Source organism: Ochotona curzoniae, unplaced genomic scaffold (assembly GCF_017591425.1).
Source record: "Ochotona curzoniae isolate NIBS_2020 unplaced genomic scaffold, NIBS_Ocur_1.0 scaffold_2587, whole genome shotgun sequence".
Classification (NCBI taxonomy): domain Eukaryota; kingdom Metazoa; phylum Chordata; class Mammalia; order Lagomorpha; family Ochotonidae; genus Ochotona; species Ochotona curzoniae.
Window position 1 is genome coordinate 1,722,639 of NW_024467096.1, and position 8,095 is coordinate 1,730,733.

Below are 8,095 nucleotides of genomic sequence, written 5' to 3' on the forward strand. Positions count from 1 at the left end.
CCTACTGTGGTAACCTCATTAGATCCTTGCAAGAATGCAATCATCCACTGTAGAGTTTGGCAGGGTCCATGGCACCTAACTGCATTGTAACTGTTAGTGTTGGGTCCTCTTTCCTCTTTCCACATTAACACATCAAGGAAAAAGAAGTTCAAACTGAGGTGTTCTCCAACACAGCTCTTGGGTAGTCACCTTTTTATTGACTGAGTCATTCCTTCACAGAACAGCTCAGCAGGTCAATCCTGATGGCTAGAGCCATATGATTCTGGATCTTTCTTCACCTTCCAGTGGAGATTCCTCCAGCCTTCCATACAACCATACTCTGAAGCTTCTAATAGGCTCCTATACTGCTTATCTCATTTCCACGGAGAGAGAATGGAATGCTGCTCAAGAAGGGCTGTGGCCCCCCACTTCCCCCAACAACCAGTGTGTCTCCAGCATTGGGCTGTGTCAGACGCACTGGAGAAGTGTTCTATGCAGGCTAGGGGAGAGGAGGGACCTGAGAAGACTTCACGGATAAGGTAAGGATAGCACATGAGGCACGCAGGAAGAGGGCAGGAGGAATTTTTCTTTCCCAGGAGAGGAGCAAGCTGAGATCCTGGCCAGGGAGGCAGCTACCTGAGGACCTACAGGAAAACAGGGTAGCTGGTTTTGCTGGCTTTGTGGGTGACAGGGAGGAAAGATGGGTGTGGTAGGGGTGGGGTCTAAATGGCAATCTCATGTTTACTTCTACTTCATGGATAATTGTTGGAGCCTTCACTGAAAAAGAGTAATAGTGTGGAGGGTAAAACCAAATCCATAGGGCTGGCACCATGGCATAGCAGGCTAAGTCTCCTCCTGTGGTGCTGGTATCCCATATGGGCACCAATTCGAGGACTGGCTATTCCACTTCCAATCCAGCTCTCTGCTAATGTGCTTGGGAAAGCAATGGAAGATGGTCCAAGTGGGTGGGCCCCTGCATCCACGTGGGAGATCCAGAAGAAACTTTTGCTTCCTACCTTTAGATGGGCCCAGCTTGGGCCACTGCAATCAGTTGGGGCATGAACCAGTGGATGGGAGATCTTTGTCTCTTTCTGTTATAACTCTATCTTTCAAATTCTAATAAAAAATTTTTTCAGAGAGAGACAGAGAGAACAAACCAGATGCAAAACAGTTAACATCTCAACACGAACTTCTATTCTAAGAGTTTTTCAAGGACATACAGGCCCAGATAAACCAAATAACCATTCCATCCGAGACCCAGGCAGACAGCCCACCATTGTCTTCCCAAAGGAAATTCTGCTTCCCCCATCACTGACCATGAGAGAAAGGGCCCTGTGCACTGTGAACATACCAGAGACGCACACATAAACCAGTCACAGGTTATTCATGATTAAGTTTGAACCACAGGATTCACTGTCATCAACCCATCAGTGACCATCTGGCTTTTTGCTCTGTGCTTTGCAAATGAATTTCTTCCACTCTCCAGGTTTCAGTGATGGACTTGGTGTGTGCCAGGTAGGCAGACTCAGTTGCTGGGAGGGGTGGTGCTCTGTGGCAATTCCTCCTACCAGTTTCAGGGGTATTCTAGAATATGACCAGTGTCTCAAGCCTAAAATGGATTACTCACAATCTGACTTTTTATTCTGGTTCTTCCTCCCTCACCGTCACTTTGCTTTTTCCCAGAATTGACCTCCAATAGACCTTATAGCCTTCATCCACCACACAACTAATCACCAGAAGCAGCTACAGCTGAGGAATTTTTTTTTTTTTTTTGGACAACGAATGGAATATCATTGCACACACTGACTTATTTTGCTAACTAATCTTACCATTTGGAATAGAGAGGAAACACTGATTGGTGGTGACCTTCACAGAATCTTAGGCTCATATAACACTTTGCAGCTATCTTCCTTTAACCACCAAAAGTGACCTAGACAGGAGACAAGTTAGGTCTGCTTCAGGTACAACAAACCAAAATGTGAAGCTTGGAAAATGCAAGGAATGTGTATGTGGTCATTCATGTTCTAAGAGGCTCAGAGCTAAGAGTCTGTCAATGAGCAGTGTTCTTGTCAGTCTGTCTAGTTGTTCTTAATGAGAGCTTGCAATTGATTGTTCTTAGGGGCATGATATGTGAGCCAGAGTTCAAACCTGGGTAGTGAGCCTCGCACAGTAGCCTAGCAGCTAAAGTCCTTGCCTTGCATGCGCTGGGATCCCATATGGGCACTAGTTCATGTCCAGGTGGCCCCGCTTCCCATCCAGCTCCCTGCCTGTGGCCTAGGAAAGCAGTCAAGAATGGCCCAAAGCCTAGGACCCTGCATTCACATGGGAGATCCAGAAGAGGCTCCTGGCTTTGGATTGGCTCAGCTCCGACCATCGCAGCAACTTAAGGAGTGAATTATTGGATGGAAGATCTTCCTCTCTGTCTCTCCTCCTCTCTGTATATCTGACTTTCCAATAAAAAATAAAATAAATTTAAAAATCTGGGCAGCAGTCTATTCTGACTCATGACTAGGAACCTCCGTGGTCTTTAGTTAATGGTAATTTGACATAAATAGCAGTCTATTCAAAGACTCAACATTACTTGTATAGAGACGGAGCATTGGGTTTGGTTGAGAGAGGAAGGGAAGAGAATCTGGCCAGAGCCAGGTGCTCTGGGGTAGCTTTGAAGATTGCTGAATATGACACCCTTAAGGAGGGGAATGAAGATAAGTGATTATCTCCATGGTCAAGTTCACCTAGCTTCTCTTAGCTGAATGTCCTTATTATGAACCTACCACAAAGGGGTGATAAGACTCACCCTTACCAACGTCAGCACAGGCTTTTTTCCCTGGGCCCTCTTTTATCCTGTCTTCTATTTCACCCGTTACATGAATTTCACAGATTAAGATATACTGGGTTCCCACATTCTGCCTGCAGAGCTCAGTCCCCTCCAGGAGTCTGCCAAGCAAACAGCATTCTACAGAGCTCTGATGACATATCTTATACCTTCAGCTTCACCGCCACCTGCCCCTGTCACGCCCATCCAGGGAGAGTGGGGAAGTCTCAGGATGAGAGGTACCCACTGATGGGGGAGACCATCTCAGTTGTTGCCAGCATCTATGGTGCAATACGTGATAGGCATTCTTTGTCTCTAGTTCCCATAAATTCCCTAGAGTGCATATCAGGCCTCTCAACAATGTGGACAAGTTCTGAGAAGATAGTGCCCGGTGTGGTCACCTAGCAACTAAAGTCCTCGCCTTGCCTGTGCCATATGGGTGCTGGTTCTAATCCCAGAGGCATTGCTTCCCATCCAGCTCCCTGCTTGTGGCCTGGGAAAGCAGTCAAGGATGACTCAAAACCTTGGGACCCTGCACTTGTATGGTACACCCAGAAGAGGTTCCTGGCTCCTGGCTTCAGATTGGTTCAGCTCTGGCCATTGTAGCCACTTGGGAAGTAACTCATCAGATGAAGATCTTCCTCTCTGTTTCTCCTCCTCTCTGTATATCTGACATTCCAATTAAAAAAAGAAAGAAAAGAAAAAAAGAAAGTTCTGAGAAGGTAAATCCAGCCCCAGGCACCCAGCATCACCATACATACTAAGTATTAGTCGGGATTTAGGACTGAAGTTTTGTTGATACCAAAAAAACAATTTCAGGCGAGCTTGATCTTCCCAAGAAGAAGTCAGGCACTAGATTCTCACAAAGCAGGATTTTTTCCATATTGGGAGGGAAAGGAAACAGCAAGATACCCCAGCTCAAAGGCGACGTTCTCCCATCTTCCTTTTATTGAGCCTTCCTTCCCTCTGTAGTACTAAGTGCTGTGAGCACACACAGCACTAGGCAGGTGTAATTTTTAAATTTCCTTCTCCCTAATTCATTGGCACCTGTTGTCTTTGCCATTTTCTCTTGAAAAGTGTAGTCCAACCTCCTAAGTTCAGACACCAGCCCAAGACCTAGGAGTTATTTCCAAACTATAGTTTTTCTTTCCATACAAAATTGGCACGATGACAAAACTTGCCTCTTTAGTTAGCAGTGAGGATAATAAATGTTCCCCACTTAGTGAACAGCCTCACACATGGGAGACATTAGCTGTCATTGCAATCATTCCTATTTATCCTGCCTAGGGAAGGCTTGAGATCAACTGAGACCAGGGCTTAAACAAAACATTCGCAAATAAAACAAACGCAATAATCTCATTTTCTCTTTCCAAAATGAGGTAGTGGGTTGAAAGCTTTGCAGTTTTGTATCCTGGCAAACCCACTCCCAGTTTGTCTTCTCTACGAAAGAGGAAGGCAGGGGAGATCTGTCCCCTAAGGGTAGAAGCAAAACTTTGGATGAGTTTTTAGAACTCATGGGAAGGAGGGACAGGAAAGGGGACTCTCTGTTTCCCGCCGTGAGGTACTTTCCAAGGCAGCAGTGCTGTGCCAATGGGGACTGCCGTCCTAGCTAGAGTTAGAAGGGACACACGAGGGGGAAAGTAGAATGTTCTGATAACCAAAGCCATCCATTCTAAATTCATGACCATACTGGTATATCCTTTTATTCAGTATGTCTTCTTTGTATATTTAAAAAGAAAATTAAGAATTGTATTTATATGGGTTTTCCTTTCCTTTCCACAAAAAGGCCATGCTCAGAAGCAGGTAGTAGACAGGAAGGTAGAGTATGGTCTTGGCTGTTGAAGGGCTTGATGTGGAGTTGTGTGGAGTTGATGCTGTCTTCCATTCCTGAGTATTTTTCATATACATACCCTCCACACTTCCATTTGACAGGTTAGCAAAAAGCGCACAATTCAATCATATCAGAGTCTATGTCCTAAGCAAGCTATCTCTCTGTATGTTTGCCATCAGTGCTTGTTAACATTTCTGAGATAACAGTGCAAATATGAAAGGAGTGAGTTGGGGATTAGAAGCAAGTCATGGACGAGAGGTAACGGATATAGAGTTGGGAGCAAACAGGCTGGGAAGCATGGGTTGGGAGTCAAGTTCAGATACTGCCCTAAATACTGAATGATCCTGAGCATATGCCTTGTCCAAGGAGCAGCTCTTACTTACTGAGCACTTGCTATGTTGTAAGATACAGCATTGCACATATTATTGTCTGTTATCACATTTAAATGTTGCAAAAAATACCATAGGAGATAAACTTATTTCCTTTCCATCCATGAGGATAATCCTTACAGATTAGGTGCCTGGGTTAAGCCCAGTAAATTAGTAGGATTAAATTAGAACTCAACCATTCCAAAGCCTCCTCTGGTTTCCATTATCTGATCCCATTTTGGGGGGAGAGAATAAGTTTGCCAAATAGTTGAGAATTAACCCTTGGAGGAATATTCACAAGTTGAAGAGACATTCACAATTAAAAAAAAATTTTGTGTAGAAATTTTTTCTTTCTCCATTTTTGATTGCTAGTGTAAAAATAAGTAATAGATACTGTGCTTTAAGCAATAAAGTAAAACTTTATTCTTGCTCATTATGAATTCCACTCTTCAGTGGTACCACTATTGAGAACTTCACAACATTCCCTATGCTGTTCTTTTAAAAATCATATCATGCATATTAACTTGCATCTTTGTTTTTTCTTCAAATCAAATATCATTATACTTTGTCAGTGTATACTGACTTTATTTTTTCAGTGGCTGCATGAAAATTCATTTCATGGATGAACCACAGCTTATACACGCATCTTCATAATGAATGGGAAGTTCGCTTCTAATTTTTCACTATTACAAAAAAGAAAAAAAAGTGGCATAGATTGCTTAAATGGACATCTTAGTATACATTTCTCTTCAGACATACTCCTGTCCCAGTTACATATATTTCTCAAAGTGGGTTTACTGGGTCAAAGGGAATAAGCCTTTAATATTTCAATAGATAAATTAGGAAAGAAATTTGTATTTCCATCTACAGCAAATGACAGTCCCATGCTTCACCACAACCCTTCCAAAAGGGGAAAACACCCTTAATTTTTTTTTTTTGTAAAGTGTGAGGCAAAAAAAAGAGCCACTCAGGTGGTTTAAACTTGACATTTCTTGGGTTGCTAGTGGCAGAGGGTAAGACCTAGCTGCAGGGCAGATGGTTGGGGTTTCCCAAAGTCACTCACCCAGGTTAGTGACTCATGTCTCCACTACTAATCTCAGAGCACATGCAAATCTGGGCTCACCAAAATGCACATAGTCATTCAATTATTGAGAACCTGCTTTGAACCAGACACTATCCCAAAGGATAGTGTACAGCTGCAAAGAACACAAGGTCCCATAATGCTTGGAATGAGAGAGTCAATAATCAACAAATAAATACAGATAAAGTACTCCCTAAAGTGGCTCAAAAATGCTAGGACTTTGAGCATGAAAACCTTCTACTGTACAAAAAGGGACTAGACAGATATAAGAATCCAAATGCTTCTGATGGCTCCTCTTGATTGTTTCAAATCTTAAATCTCACCCTACATTTGAAATTATCACCCTTCCACTCAAAGCTGGTCCTCTCTCCCCTGCTTACCATCTCAGTGAATATGCAAAGTGAAAATCTTGTAATGGGCCTTGATTATCTATTTATCACTTCCCATATGTAACCCCTCATCACATTGGGTTTATTTATCTCCTAAGGATTTCTATAATCTCTTTACATCTTCATTTTCATCCCAGCCACACGGCAGCAGCCTAACCAGGACATGCACATACACACCCTCTCGTCCCCTTCTACATGGCTCCATTTTAAACAGTCTAACCCTTCAATAAGTAACTGGTTAAATTAAATCATTTGTAGTATGCTTAGACAAAACACAAGGAAGAAAGATTTACATTTAGAAAAGAAAGGGCACAATAAAAACATGCCCTGATTAGTGGATGCAAGGCTACCTAGATTAATGAGTCCAGAAATCAGTGAGGCTTGAATGTCAAACAAAGAGCTACAACCAACTCTTACAGGCTATGGGGCGTACGGGAGGTTCCTAAATAGAAAAAGTGCTATGGGAAAGATTAACCACAGCAAGTTAATATCATTTGGGGAGAGAGTGATTGAAAGTAGACAGATAGGTATTAAGTAGACCCAGGGGCAAGGAAATGGTTAAGGGTGTTAAGGTAGGCTAGTTCAAACACTATCACCTAGAAGAGAAAAGGGGCAGATTGTGGGCCCCAGTAGAGATTTCTGTGATGAACCGGTTATGGGAAATGGAGAAAGTATCAAAATTGCAATCCTTTGATGCAATCTTAGTCCAAGATTTGTAAAATGGGAAGACTAGAAATAATAAGTGGAGAAAGAATAGACATTACCAGAATCTTCATAACCCTTAGCATAATAATTTAATTTCCTCCACCCCAAGGATTTTGAAAGCTGAAACAAATGATTAAGCTGAAACAAATCAAAGTATACGAGACATTATTGAGTCCATATCTCATTCTACCATATTGCCCTTGTGGCAAGATGTTAAATAATTAGCATTTGGTTAGCCAACCAGGAGGCACCCATCTATTTTTTTTTTTTCCTGGAAAGTCAGATACACAGAGAGAAGGAGAGACAGAGAGGAAGATCTTCCATTCATTGATTTACTCCCCAAGTAGCTACAAAGCCCAGAGCTGAGCTGATCCAAAGCCAGGAACTTACTCTGCGTCTCCCAAGTGGGTGCAGTGTCCCAAGGCATTAGCCATCCTGATTGCTTTCCTAGACCTCAAGCAGGGAGCTGTATGGCAAGTGGAGCCTCCGGAATTAGAGCTGGCACCCATAGGGGATCCAGTGCATGCAAGGCAAGGACTTTAGCCACAAGGCTACTGTGTCAGGCCCTCTTTTTTCTTTTCTTTTCTTTTCTTTTCTTTTCTTTTCTTTTCTTTTCTTTTCTTTTCTTTTCTTTTCTCTTCTTTTCTTTTCTTTTCTTTTCCTTTCTTTTCTTTCTTTCTGAAGATTTATCTTATTTTTATTGGAAAGTCAGATATACAGAAAGTAGGAGAGAGAGAAAGGAAGATCTTTCATCCATGCACCCATCTATTTCTAGTGTTGTGTATCAGGATTCAACTAAACAAAGCAAACCTGCCCCCAGACTATGAAATATAGGAAAGTGTCAATGAGCAAAAGTGAGGACTCTGGAGTTCTGGTCTCAGCTCTCAAATTAATATCATAGTGTAAAATTGAGACATAGGATCTCCT